Genomic DNA, 15,880 nt, shown 5'->3' with positions numbered 1-15,880 from the left:
TGGGACTAAGGTCTGGTGTCTTAGTGACTCGCTACTCCAGAACGCGGAGGTGCAGGCAGAGGTCTTACGGGAGCTCACAGAGTATTTTCAAGTAAATCTCCCGGAGGACTGCGACCCGGGGATAATCTGGGAGGCACACAAGATGGTAGTGCGTGGGCTTTTCATCAAGCATGGTTCCCAACTCAAGAAGCTACGCCTACAGCTGCTGGAACAGCTACTGGGCGAGATTCATGCCTTGGAGGCTAGACACAAACGCTCCTTCCCTAGGGAGGTAAAACAGGAACTCTTTGTGCAATTGCGCGGAAGCTATGTAGTCCTCGAGGTGCGACGCGGAGGTCGACGAGGGAGGTAGGTTATATAAGGTCTAAGTGAAAGAAGCCTCTTGAGTCATGTTTCTCAAAACTCTCAGGGCGAGATCCACATATGCAAATTCTCTAAACCAAGCGGATCAGCTTCCAGGTTCCTTCGTTGGATTTCCTGCCTTATAGCAGTCCATGCTCATGTCTCCCTGATTTCTGGTAAGCATCCATCTTTACCGTTAAATGTCATCATTGCATCACTGTAAAATGTCCACCATTTGAATGCCATCTCAGAAGTTCTCTGCGGTAAGGGTGTGAAATACGATCACCTGTACACAGTGGCACGTTCATTTGGCACGGAACACCTTTTCCAAGTTTTGAAGTTACATTTGCTTCACATTATTTGAGAGACTTGTTTTTATTTTCACCTTTGTCCAATAGATTATTTATATCAACACGGACTTGTTCACAGGATCACTTATAGTTTCGCACTTACATTGACACGTGCAAGAGACTATTTATTTCTATGTTTATTGATTTTTATCAATTCATTAAGTTAGCGCACTAATTATTTGTTTTATTCACCATTATCTGTATTTGTCTAGTGCTGCTTTCCTTTTTCACTCATAATTTGCGCACCTTTCACTCTCACCATTTGCACATATACACCATGTGATACACTATCAAATAGAACCAGAACTTTTTCCCGTCAACACTGAAGGTTTAACTCTCTTTTCAGAGCTGAAATTTTAAAGCACAAGACAATTTATTATGACCACTGTCAGCCTCCATATGGTTTCCCTATTAAAATTACATTTTCAAAATGGCATCCATGGATGCTTTCAAAACAGAACAACACAAAGTGATTGTTTAAGCAAAACATGACTTCCAGAGCATTGATTGCGGATCAACATTCTGTGTGGGCGAGGCAAGCACTTTTAATGCTCTTTCCTTAAATCTTGGAACCGAGTCAAAAATCACATATGTGCAAATATCTCAGATTGTATTGATATACATTTTTGTTAAAAAAAGAGGAAGCACATGAAAGTGACAAACTGAAGAATAGCCAGAGTGGATTTTCACGTATACTTACAATCCAAAAGGCATTACATTTGTGGAAATTAGTTCACATATTGTTTAAAAATTGCTTGACTAAAATATTAATCAATTCCCCCAGCTTAAATAGCAACATGGGCTGCATGGGTTTATAAGTGGCCACAGCAGACATTTTATTTACACAAAATTAACATCCCAATAAATAACTATAATTAGATAGATAAGATAAATGAATGTTGTAAAAGTTACCAAGGTGGGGTCTTTGTAAATCCATAAACACAATATTTATTTAGTATCACCCTGTCCTCGGCTGCACCATACCATTTCAAAGAGATTACCAAATGCATGCCCTCTTTATCTCCTCTAACTCCTGGAAGAACCACCATAACCGAACCAAGTGGATGATACATACCACCAGATAAACTTTCATTTTTTTTTTTTTTTTTTTAACATTCTGAAGTATTTAATTGACCCCTAAAGACACACCAACCCATCAAGCTGCTGTGACAATGATTCTTTTCCCTTTTCCTGATTTTTTCTGATCTCTTTGACTCCAATTTTTGAGATGAGGTTCCAGCATTCCCCACAGACTCTACCCATGCAGCTTTTCCCTGTCCATTTGACCTTCCCCAGCCACCACCTTCCTCACATTAACCTAATGTATGAAACCTCTATTGACCTTTTCCTCCCCTTCATGCAATCCCATTGTCTTTTGTTTTTATTTGGACCTGACTTCATGAGCATACAGTATAATTTGTAAAAGAACAAAGTAGGGCTTGTTTACAAAGCCAGTGTCTCCAACAAATTTTCCTTTGCCAGCTCTTTTAAAATGTAAAATAAAGAAAATAAAAAACTACAAGCATAAAAAGGAGAACACAGTTGTTTTCTATATGAAGCACCCTCCTAGGTAGGTGCTAGAGATAAAGTATAGTTTTGAGTCCTGTCTGCTTACCATAAGACTGCAGGTAAATATATATTGTTCTCTGCCAACCAGAGAGCAGGATCTGTTAGTGAGGTCTGCTCACTGTGCTCAGGTGCAACTCGTTCTGTCTGCAGAGTGTTTCACACTGGTCCTATAGGGAGTGTATTGGAGTGTACAGGCATTTGATACAAGCCCTGGTGATTTGGCAAAGGAAAAGTCCCTCAGTGCATGCTGAGATACTGTATAAAAGCCAGGAACACATGTGCTCAGGGACTTTTGGCAGGATAGTGAAGTCCCGAAGGGAAGGGGCGGCTGCCTCCTCCTCTCACTGTCCCATTATTCCCCACAGACTCTACTTGTGCAGCTTTCCCTGTACATTTGACCTTCCCCAGCCACCACCCTCCTCACATTAACCTAATATGTGAAACCTCTCTTTGACCTTTTCCTCCTCCTCTGTAGAGGTGTCACGCGGCCTCAGGTAGTCAACCTGAAGGCCTGGAGAGTGCTAGTGAAAAACTGAACCCAGAGTTCCGGTGAAGCTGACTGAAAGGGGAAACACTGGAGGATCTGATTCTGCAATACAGTGAGTGCAGATCTGTGTCAAGGGGCCTGACCTGAGGGGGGCCACCCCTGCAGCTAGAAGAGTTTGTGGATAGGTGTCAGGAAAGGGGATGCTAGTGAGTGTCCCGAAGATAATGTAGATTCACCAAGTCTTTGCTGGAGAGAAAAGAGCAAGGAGACTTAACCCTTTCCATACATGTGGCAGTATGAATTAAGCAGTGCAGCTGCTTCCACAAGCAACCTGGTGAGGCCAGGTGAGAGTTGTCCTTATCTATTGTGAATAATTGCAGTTGGAGTATCCCACTATTCCCTTTTCCCATCCAATTTCCAAAATAAACACTAAAAACAAATACCCCTGGACCGTTTATTGTGTGATAAGCCATCAGAAGTAAGGATGGATGTGTGAACTGTACCCCAAGTGACTGTGTGCTAGTAATCAGAGGAGGCCTGAGAAGTCATCATACAGCAGGAGCTACATATACAATAATGGATAACTTTTACAAATCAGACTAAAGGCAAGTCTTGTATGTATGTATGTATGTATAATTGGTTCTCATATCCATAGATAACTGTCATTCTCTATATTATCCTGCTCTGTCCTTTGGTTCTTTTTATGCCCTCCTACCTTTTTTTTAAATAATTAGAAGAAAATGGTACAGAGGAAGAAATGTGTGGGACCAGGCTATAGTGCAAAAATGTTTCCATGCTGATTTTTCACATAAACCACAATTTTTAACCTCCAGTAATTAGAGACAATGAGAGAAACACAAAAGCAAGAGAAAAGTGCGTGTTTTCTAAGCCAGTTCAGCTACCTGTAACAAGAATGTATTTTTAGTATTTCTCCTGGTAAAATAATATAAATATTGTACAGCTCAAACATTAAAGCCTCCAACAATATCTCTATCTCCAACAAAGCCATCACCAACTCTTCCTTAGGTTACACCATAAATCTCATCTCAAAATACCACTCTAATCATCTTCTTCGCTCCTCCCAGAACACTTTTGCTCTCTAGCTCCCATGTAATCTTCTCCCATGCTTGCCAGCAGAACATTCTCTGGAACTCCCTACACCAATATGTCCAGCTGTCTCCTACTCTATCCACCTCTAGGTGATCCCTGAAATCTTATCTTTAGACTTTGGACATTGGAACACCCTCCCACTTGACATCCACAACATTATTTTACTACCCATCTTCAAATCACGTCTCAAAACTCATTTTTTTAAACTAGCATACTCTGTCTGACTTCCTTGATTTTTTTTTTGGTAATTTAATGGTTATGTAATGTGATTTATTTATTTCCTTTTTTTTTTTTTTTGCTTTGTTGTTACCTTTGTAAGGTGACCTTGGGTGTTCTGAAAGGCGCCTATAAATAAAATGTATTATTATTATTATCTCTATAAGGAAGTTTATCTTGTCTCCACCGCACAGCTAAACTTTTACTTTCTCCATCAACTCATCCCGCATAATTCATTGTTATCTTTTTGTATCACTCGCCCCTCCTTTTTAGATTGTACGCTCTCACAAGAAGGGCCGTCCCAGCCCTTTTTTTTATTTTATTTCAATAGTTTTTATTCAAATTTTTGAATTTTAACAGCAAAACAAGTACAACTGGGTTAGACAGGAAATCTTAGTATATCATAAAGTACAACTTGGTGAAATTACCGCAGTAAGACTGCCGCATAACATAATGTATGCGTGAACAGCAACAATTAGGAACACACTCTGTTATTGGACACAATCACTTTTCCCAGGATGGGATCGAAGGCAAATATATGGTTATCTCAAAAGTGGAGGCTTCACTAACAGGACCATACTGTGCCAAAGTGCAGAGGAGTCGCCACCAAGATACATCAAAATACAGCAAAAATTTGCATATAGTTTAGCAAGTTAAGGTGAAACTCCAACAGATAACGGAGAGCACCTGGAATACCAGTCAAACCATGAGGACCATATACTGTTGCATTGAGAAGCTCTACCCTGTGTAGCAGCATACATCTGTTCATAGGATCCATGAGTATGCACCAGTGCAGTCACCTTGTCAATGGAGGGTCGTCTATCAGATTTCCATCTACGTGTGATCAACAATTTGGTGGCCATCAATACGTGGATGGTAACAGTGCGGTGGCCTTTGGGAAACCTATGGATCCCTAAATGTAGTAAGGCTAGTGCGGGCGTAAGAGTACAGGAGGTGCCTTTGATTTTCTCAATTAGGGATGCAACCTCTGTCCAGTTCTAAGTGTGGGCATTCCCAGAGGATGTGGAGTAGGGTACCATATCCTCCGCATTGTCTCCAACATTAGGGGGATTGTGGGCTAGGTGTGGAGTTATGTACCATCTAAGGGTAATTTTCCAGATCATATCCCAGGTATTGGCTGAACGAGTAGAGCGGTAACTCAAAGAAAGTGCCGATTGCCATTGGTAATCAGTAAAGGTGGCACCTAAGTCTCTTTCCCATGTCAACATTTTTGGAGTTTTAATAAATGAAGATTTGTACTGCAGTAGATGATAAAATAGTGTAATACAATTATGTGTGGTTTTGGTGTTCGAATAGAATTGCCATGCTGTTTCTGGTATAGTAATGGGGGCCCTCGGGTTGTTCAATAAGCAGTGGGATATGCGAGAGTACTGGAAGTACTCCGATTTAGGAAGTGAGAATTCTGTCTGCTGGGAAGAGAAGGATTTAAGTAGCCGACCTTCATAGAGATAAGAGATATTCTCTATGCCTGAAGACTGGCAAGACTTCACAGAAACATCTGGGATTAGAACAGGGAGAATGGAGATAGGCGTGTGGAGTGTACGCATTGCACAGTCTCCCGGAGAAAGAGACAGGAGGTGTTGGAATACTTGTACCGTGGCCACTATGGTGGGGGACAACTCGTTGTTGGCCAGAGAGATGTGCGGCATACTATGCAGCCACGCCAGGAGGTTATGGCCCTGTACTTGAAGGGATTTTATGATTTGCCATTGGCAGGAGGGGTCTGTGGAGAACCAGCACTTGAGCTGTGTCAGAAAGGAGGCAAGATAGTAGTCCGTACATTCAACATATCCTGTACCCCCAACCAATCTGTGTTTAATTAATACTGATTGCGCACATCTAGGTTTAGTGTTAAGCCATATTAATTTTCTTATGATTGCGTTTAAGGAGGTAAAGAAGGATTTTGGCAAAGGTATAGGGATAGTTCTGAAAAGGTAGAGGAGTTGCGGGAGTTTGAGCATTTTAAATGCAGCGAGCCTCCCAGACCAAGTGAGATATAATTTGGAGATGTTCACTAATTCTGAAGGTAGGGAATGTAGGATCGGGGAATAGTTAGTCTTATATAACGTGGAGTTGGACACAGTCAGTTTGGCACCCAGATAGGAGATAGAATCTTGGACCCACTTAAATGGGTACTGCGTGCTCAAATGATTCTGTGATGCAGGAGATACACCCATGGGTAGTATAGAGAATTTTGCAGCATTGACCTTATAGTACGATACACTGTTGAAGACATTTAACAAAGCATTTACCGAAGCCAGAGAAGAGTTGGGGTTGGAAAGAATGAGGATGATGTCGTCTGCGAACAGGCTTATCTTATGCTCCATGTGACCAAGTCTAATACCCATAATGTTTGATTTGGCCCTAATACATTCTGCGAGAGGCATTAGATTAAATATTAGAGGTGACAGGGGGCATCCCTGCCTTGTACCGTTGGTTATACAGAAGGGTACTGAGAGCATGGATGAGCAATATACACGAGCCGAAGGTTTAGAGTATAGTGCCAATATCGCTGACATGATATGACCTTGAAATCCGAATTTGTGGAGGTTTTTTTGGAGATAGAGCCAATGGACTCTGTCGAATGCCTTCTCTGCATCTAGAGATAGAAGCAGAGAAGGCATTTTTCGGCGCCCCACACAATGAACAACATTAATCATCCTGCGGGTTGCATCCGAGGTTTGGCGCCCCTTCACAAATCCCGTTTGATCGGGGTGTATCAAGGAGGGGAGCAGATCGACAAGCCTGTTCGCTATAAGATAGGCCTAAAGTTTTGTGGATGACTAGGTTCCTTACCTGACTTCGGAAATGTAATGATCAAGGCAGAGAGCATTTCAGATGGAAGTGAGGCAGCGGAGGCAGCAGTATCAAATATTGTAACCATGCTAGGTGCCAATACGGATTGAAATTGTTTGTTCCCCTACATATTCCCCTACAAACCTATCAGGGCCAGGGGCTTTATTGTTAGGTAATGCATTAATGACTGAGAGTACCTCTTTAATAAGGATGATCGAACTTTTGAAAAGTTCGGTTCGGCCAGAACATCCGAACTTCCCGAAAGTTCGGCCCGGATTTCAGAACCCCATTGAAATCAATGGGACCCGAACTTCGGTAATCAAAAAACACCATTTTGAAGCCCCAAAAATGCCCCTAAAAAGTGCCTAGGGTTCTGGGTCATGCCCCATTAACTATTAATCACACAAAAAAAAGTTCTCAAAAATTGTCATTTTTGATAAAAAAGCCAATTATTGCAAAATTAAAAAAAAAAAAAAAAGAGATTTTTTGATTTTTACTTTGGATTTAGTATCTGGGGGGTCTAAAAGGTGTGCATGTGAAGTTTCAGCTCTGTAGAATGTCCAGAACCATGAAAAAAAAAAGATAATTTTTCAGTAGAACAGGGATGTGGTTCGGGAGCCTCCTTTAACTTTAACACCTATATGATCTTTTTTTCTGGTTCTGGACATGCTACAGAGCTGAAACTTCACAGGTACACCTTTTAGACCCCCCAGACACAAAATCACACAAAAAAAGTTCTTAAAAATTGTCATTTTTGATAAAAAAGCCAATTATTGAAAAATTAAAAAAAAAAAGTAAAAAAAAAAAAAAGAGATTTTTTGATTTTTATCTTATATATATATATATATATATATATATATTTCTGCTACTATCACACTTATATATGTCTAGGTGTGTATATAAATATATGTATGTGTGTATATATACCACCATACACAAGTTCAGATGTTTTGCCTGCCTCAAAAGAACCCCAAAAAATGCCAAAAAAAACGCTAGCGTCAAAAAAAAAAATGCCCAGGTGTGTTTTTGCTGGCATTTTTTGGGGGGTTTTGGAGGCAGGCAAAACATCAGAACTTGTGCACAGTACCACTATACACAAGTTCAGATGTTTTGCCTGCCTCAAAAGAACCCCAAAAAATGCAAAAAAAAACGCTAGCGTCAAAAAAAAAAATGCCCAGGTGTGTTTTTGCTGGCATTTTTTGGGGGGTTTTGGAGGCAGGCAAAACATCTGAACTTGTGCACAGTACCACTATACACAAGTTCAGATGTTTTTCCTGACTGCAAAGAACCCAAAAAAATGCCTTCTATTAAACCGGCAAGGTGTTACAGCAGAGAAGCCATATTCCTGTGCTTAAAGTTTTCTAATACAAACAATCTTTTTTTTATGGTTCTGGACATGCTACAGAGCTGAAACTTCACATGTACACTTTTTAGACCCCCCCCCCAGATCTGAAATCCAAAGTAAAAAATCAAAAAATCTCTTTTTTTTTTTTTTTAATTTTTTTTTAAATTTTCAATAATTGGCTTTTTTATCAAAAATGACAATTTTTAAGAACTTCTTTTGTGTGATTTTGTGTCTGGGGGGTCTAAAAGGTGTACCTGTGAAGTTTCAGCTCTGTAGCATGTCTAGAACCCCCAAAAAAAGATCATATAAGTGTAAAAGAGGGGTCCCACCATCCCTGCTCTACTGAAAAATTATATTTTTTCTGGTTCTGGACATGCTACAGAGCTGAAACTTCACAGGTACACTTTTTAGACCCCCCAGACACTAAATCCAAAAAAAGTCATGCCTGCCTCCAAAAATGCCCGATAAATGCAAGAAAAAGCGCCGTAGAGAAGCCGTATTCCTGTTCTAATAAAAATTATAAGAAAATGCTAATTTTTGGGGGGTTCTGGACATGCTACAGAGCTGAAACTTCACATGTACACTTTTTAGACCCCCAGATACTAAATCCAAAATTTTTAAATCTCTTTTTTTTTTTTTAATTTTTCAATAATTGGCTTTTTTATCAAAAATGACAATTTTTAAGAACTTTTTTTTGTGTGATTTTGTGTCTGGTGGGTCTAAAAGGTGTACCTGTGAAGTTTCAGCTCTGTAGCATGTCCAGAACCAGAAAAAAAAGGATTGTTTGTATTAGAAAACTTTGAGCACAGGAATATGGCTTCGCTGCTGTAACACCTTGCCGGTTTCAAAGCAGGCATTTTTTTGGGTTCTTTCCAGTCAGAAAAAACATCTGAACTTGTGTATAGTGGTACTGTGCACAAGTTCAGATGTTTTGCCTGCCTCCAAAACCCCCCAAAAAATGCCAGCAAAAACACACCTGGGCATTTTTTTTTTTGACGCTAGCGTTTTTTTTGGCATTTTTTGGGGTTCTTTTGAGGCAGGCAAAACATCTGAACATGTGTATAGGGGGTATATATAGGCATATATGTCTGAATATATACCCCTAGACATATATAGGTGTGATAGTAGCAGAAATATATTACTGTAAATGATTTCATTAGCGCAAGCATTTATTTCTGCTACTATCACACCTATATATGTCTAGGGGTATATATTCAGACATATATGTCTATATATACCCCCTATACACATGTTCAGATGTCATGTCTGACATCAAACATGTCCTCAAAAAAGCACTGGCAGTGGCAGCCCCTGCAGCATAAAAAATGCTTGCTGGTGAGAAGCCATAATCCTGTCCCGAAGCAACTCAGAGAAATTATAATTTCTCTATAGCGGTCACCCTGCTATGGAAGGGTTTTGTCACCCTGCCATAGCAGTCACTGCCAGTTAACCCTACACTACACTACGGTCCCCTGACACTTAACACTTTCCCTACAGAAACTAAATTTTTGAAGCTAACTTAAGTGTAAAGGAGCACTCTAACTACACTAGATATCCCTTTCCTCACACTAAAAATAGCTAAATTACACTTTTAAAGTAAAATTAACAGAACTGCTTCCACTCTCTTCCATGTCCAGTATAAAAATGCTGGGAATATGGCGGGGGCGATCTTATATACTGGGGGGGCGTATTCACTAATGATTGGTCTAGGGACCCCCTAGTCACTCCAATCACATTCCTAGCATTCTCCTGCCCCCTCAATTGGCTTTTGCTAATGGTTCTGGTCCAATCACGGGCTTTTAAAGCCCATTTCCTGAAGCATTGCATTTTGGGCGGTTCTGGTTGCCGAATTCCGAACTTTTTGGGCAAAAAGTTCTAAATTCGGCCGAACCTCGAACACCTAATGTTCGGGCCGAACCGATGGTGGACCCGAACCGTTCGATCATCCCTACTCTTTAACTGTAAAGGGAGAATTGAGCCCCGATAATTGGTCGGGAGTTAAGGAGGGTAACTGTATTGCATCCAGAAACTCCTGGTCGGACTGATCATTAGGTTGGGTTTGAGACTGATCATCCTTTAGGTTGTACAGGGTACTGTAATAAGCGCTAAACGCATTAGCTATGGCCTGTGGGTCTATTAGCTTTTTTTTTTTTTTTTCCAAAACATTTTATTGAAATAAAATACAGTAGAATGAAAAAACAATTGAACAGCAGTTTGAATGGTACAAAGCGTTACAGAAATATCAACAGTAACATCCAGAATACAATATAAGGGTGGAGGAACAAACCACGACACAATCGTACATTGGAGCACATGGGTGTACAAGACTGAAACTGAGCATGTAGTATATACCTTAAGTAGTGCGGGAACAGTCCTGCTTCCCATACTCTGGTGTGGGGCCACAGGGAGAACGTACAGTCAGAGGCTGTGTGGACCTCCAGAGGTGCGGGATGTGTTAAGGAGAAGGCACAATTAGGGGCATAGATGGTGCCTCCCATGGTCGGACACCCCCAAGGGGGAACTCACTGTATCCGGACACAGGGGGCCACCACCAAATGTGTGTGGTCCGTCTCGGGGTGTGGAATTCCAAGGAAACCCACAGGAGGGAAGCAATGGAGGCAATCGTGTAAGCCCGTGGGGGGGGGGGGTCGGGTCCGTATCCAGGGAATGATCGGAGGAACGTCGGGATGGGAAGGGGGGGGTGAAGGGGAGAAGGGGGGGGGAAGTTGAGGGGAAGAACAGGAGGGAGGAGGCTAGGGATGAGAAACAAACAGAAGAAAAAAGGCGGAGAAGGAAGGGGGTGGGGAAGCGCCAAAAGCGGGTTTGAGGTCCACTGTGTTGGTGTGAGGTACTCGGATGAAATCTCAATATCTGGTGTAAGGGGGAAGATATCAGAAACACTTAGAGTCCGGTCAGTCTTATACAGCATTTAAGATATAGTGGTCAGAGTCAGGAAGTGTTGTAAAGTGTACCCAGGGGGCCCATGTCGTGTAGTACTTGTGGTGAGCATCCTTGGCCTGTGCAATCGTGTCCTCCATTTCCGCCACCCTCCGTACCCTACTCAGCCATTCGGCTACTGTGGGGGGGAGGTAGAGCGCCAATGACAAGGCACGCACATCCTTGCTGCATTAATAAGGTGCAGGGTAAGGGACTTTTTGTATCCAGAGTAGGGCAAGGAGGTGTGATGAAGCAGGTATTGCTCTGGAGTGAAGTCGGGAGTGTAGGTGGTAATACGGGAAATCAGGGAGTGCACCTCCCTCCAAAACGGTTGGACAATAGGGCATTCCCACCAAACATGCAAAAGGGAGCCCCGGTGTATGCCGCATCTCCAGCAAGTAGGAGAGTTGGTTGTTGAAAACTTATGCAGTAATTCAGGAGTTCGGTACCATTTGGTGTATAGTTTGTAGCCAGTTTCTTGAGCAAGTACGTTCAGGGATCCCTTATGCATGTGGTAGTAAATTTTCATCCAGTCGTCATCAGAAAATTCCCTGCCCAGGTCTCCCTCCCAACGAGACCTAAGTGCCTCCGTGTGTGCATGGGCGGTCGGGAAAAGCATGGTATAGAGGATTGAAATCAGATGGCGATGCGGCCCAGGCGCCTCACAGAGTCTCTCAAAGGAAGTGAGGGATCGAGTCCAATCTACCGCCGGCTGTGAGCCGTGAAGGAAATGTCTGATTTGCAGAAAGCTATAGAAAGGACAGTCAATAGACGGGTATTTGAGCTGGAGGGCTTGGTATGTAAGAGGATGACCGTCGGCAAAGAAATGACGGGCTTGAAAGGGCATGTCTAAAGTGGGCCCCGTGGAGGGAACGAACGGGAGACCTGGAGGGAAGTCTGGAGAGGAGCAAATGGTCTATTAGCTTTTTATTAGAGTGTGGATGATAGAGATGAGGAATATTTGTTTTGATTCTTTGCCCTTTCACATAGTTCGCTAGCAATTTGCTTGCCCTATTTCCATGTACATAAAATTGATTTTTAATCTTTTCTGGGTTTGCTCAAAGTTGTCTACCAGGGCTGTTCTAAGCTCTAGTCTTAATTGTAGTAGTTTGGATTTAAGTTTCGTGCTCGGGTTTTGCTTGTTCAGGGAATCGGTTTTTTGGATGTCCTCTAGAATGCTCTTAATGTGCTGCCCTCGCTGTCTTTTAATTCTAGCTCCCAGTTGTATTAGAAGACCTCGCATATAAGCTTTGTGAGCTGCCCATACATAAAACGGGTCAGAGACCGAGTCTTGATTGATCCGAAAAAATTCTTCAAGTTTAGAGCGCAAGTGCTCTAGGTCAGAAGCACTGCACAAGACACTGGTGTTCAGTCTCCAAAGCGAGACCGGACAAGAAGTAAGTTTGTCCTCTATGCTGATCGGAGAGTGGTCTGACAACGTACACATGAGGATGGAAAAAGAAGAGACAGATTGCAATGTCCATTGGTCGTCAAAAAGAGGTCAATCCTCGAGTTGGAATTGTGGCATGGGGAAAAAAACGTAAAGTCCCTTTCCTCCACATGATGGCATCCCCATATGTCATAAAGCTGGGAGGAATGCAGAAAAGGGTTGAGAGCTAATTTCCTTCTTGTGCTTTGGGTGGTGGAGTCCTGGAGTGGGTCCGGATTGGTGTTGAAATCTCCACACCATATGACTGAACCATGTTGAATGAGAGAAACTTTTGCAGTTTTGATAGAAATGTCAGTTGATGAGTGTTGGGGGCGTACACTGTTACAATGGTGTAAGGTTTGTTGTTGATGGTGCAGAGGAGTATGAGGAATCGTCCATCGGGATCTGCGGTGCAGGATTCCAATTGGAACTGAAGGGAGTCCCTTATTGCTATGAGCACACCATTTTTCTTCTTAGGTCCATTTGCTAAGTATATCCTGGAGAAATGTTTGTGAAGACACTTGGGTGGGTTAGGTGCTGGGAAGTGAGTCTCTTGTACACACAAGATTTCGCAATGCGTTTCTGATGTTAATTTCCATAAGGATGATCTTTCTGCGGGGTGGTTCAACCCATTTGCGTTAAGGAACACGATTTTTATGGCCATGAACAGGGCAGTGGTAGTAGAAGCTTGATAGGGTGGTGACGCTGGATTGCTTAAGGAGTGCTTGGGATGGTGTAGAACAGCGGGTGGGAACTAGTCCCAAAGCAGGTGGATTGCTGCGGATTGTGTACTATTGAGGTGGATTGTGTTTCCTGGGTCCCTGAGGGAGTAGTAGAGCAGTGGCGTGAGAGCCACTAGTAACAAATTTAAAATAAATGAAATAAACCGAGAAAAAATGAAAAAAGAAAAAACGTGTTCTTAGCAAGCACAATTGTGCACCGGACAAGTGTGGGGTAACTGTTTGTACGGCCGTGGGCCATCGGGTGAGAGAACGGGCGTGTTTAGATGAAGGACTTCACAGATAGCGCTCATTTAGCATGGGAGTTACGGTTGCCTCGTTGCGGCAGCGGAGGGTTGTGAGTAGTCATCCTGGATCCATCTTTGTGCGCAATGGGCGACGACAGTTCTGGGGTAATTCCCCAGTTATGCAGACGGTGCAGTCCCTCCTCAGCCGAGGAGATGAGGTGTTTGGTGCCTTGATATGTGACCAATAGCTTGGCTGGGTTAATCCATTGATAGACAATTTTATGGTTCCGGAGAGCTTTGGTGATGTTTTTCAGCTGTCTGTGAATCTGTGTCTGTGAATCCATTTTATCTCAGGTAACATGCTTCTCTACTTCAGCTCACCAACATGCAGAACAATACACGTATTGCAGATGAGTTCAGCTACAAAAAGTGAAAAGCATCAAAAGATGTTTTCTGCATCAAGTTAAACATAATCTTTTAATTATCAGAAGGCTCACGAAAGGCTTGGATAAATCTACAGGCAAATGAGAAAATCCATTTAAGGTGTCATCCATGCTTATTTGGTGCACATGTGCTTCCATGCCCCTATTAGACCATAAAATTCAGATAATAAAAAAACAAAATAATTAAAATGAATGGCAGCTTTTTCCTCTGCATGCTCAGAAATTTTCAATGTCACTACGACATTTAACAATATGCAGGGGCTTGTATTCATTACTTTAATGCATGCTGGATTAAACTACTATTGTGATTGTTGCTGTACTTTCAAACACGGTACAATTGTGCTACCATGCAATTTTTACCTCAAGGAAAGCCATGATTTCTTTCTAAACTACATGGGTAGAACCTACATTATATTTCTATTAACCTCAAGTTTGGCCATGCAGAAGTACAGCAGTTATAAAACATGACTGCAAAGTAACCTGCAAAGTAACCAGCAAATAGTTACAGAATGCTTTTTTTTTAACAATTAGTTTTAGGGACAGTGCAAATTGTTACACTTTTGTCCACAAATTTCAAAAAGAGAAAGTTTAAAAAATTAAACTTAATATATAAAAAAAAAAAAAATGTAATGCCCACTTCCGTCTGCCTTCACATACATGCACATGATACAAACATAAACTCAGAAATCAGCTGCACTTACACACTGAACAATGGATAATCATACTGGAGCAATGAAGATGAAAGGGGGCTACATCTCATAGGGTGGTGGGAAATCGTGAGGGCAAATGGAAAGTTCAATACAAAGTCCAATAAACATTCAGAATTAATCGTTCAAAATTAATCGTTCAAAGTTACTTCTTGATGTTGTTCATGTGCTGGCTCTTTAAAACAGCTGCTCAGTGTGCTAGCAAGAAGGGGCTTGTGGATAGCTGGGGAGGAAACACAAGCACCATCTGAGTGTAGCACATCAAGTACCGTATATACTCGAGTATAAGCCGAGTTTTTCAGCACATTTTTTTGTGCTGAAAACGTCCCCCTCTGCTTATACTCGAGTCAAGAAAAAAAAAAAATTCCCTGGCCGCTCCGACGGGCTTAAGCTTTAAAAATGGCGCCGCCCATCGCATACATGTCACCGTGCACGTGCCGCCGCCGCTCGGGAGAGGCCGGGAATAGCCGAAATTATACGAGCGGCGGCGCATGCGCAATGACGTGTCGGTGCTGGGCGGCGCCATTTTTAAAATGAAGGCGCCGCTGGAACAGGTAAGTGAAACAGCTTCACTACCTGCCATTATGCAGGGCTGCGGGCACACTACAAGGGATAAACAAAACAGGATATATGGTAATCCGTAGTGGGCCTCAAAAGTACTGGAACATATTATATGCCTAGTCACCCAATTGTGTATGGTGGCACAGCTAGGACTAGAGAAAAAGCATAGAGTAACCGTTGGTATATACAATAATGCAAAAACAAAAATTGTGGTAGTGATCCAACATGGAGCACTCCCACGGAAAGCCAACTAAGGATACTCGAGCAAGGAAATTAGTGCAAAATTTTATTTAGGCACTTGTGCCAATAAAAAATGAGAAAAAAAGATTAAATACAAGGCAATGGAGAGATACACTGTTTGGACATTGTTAAAAAAACATGTAATAAAAAGTGGCATAAGACACATGTAACAGTAGAGACTGGAGCCGGTCAATACCGGATGAGGATGATCTAGTAATATGTCTGGACTGGCTAATACACTCAAGGGTGAATAAAGACAAGAAAACCAGATACTAGTATATATCTCATACGTGACCTCACATACCACCAGACATGTATCGAACAATGAGCTCGGTACGGTTGCCAGGTGGTATGTAATGA

Source organism: Pelophylax lessonae, assembly GCF_965119305.1.
Source record: "Pelophylax lessonae genome assembly, chromosome: 4".
NCBI classification, from domain to species: Eukaryota; Metazoa; Chordata; class Amphibia; order Anura; family Ranidae; genus Pelophylax; species Pelophylax lessonae.
The sequence above is the reverse complement of the archived record's forward strand: the minus strand, read 5'-3'. Positions refer to the sequence as shown.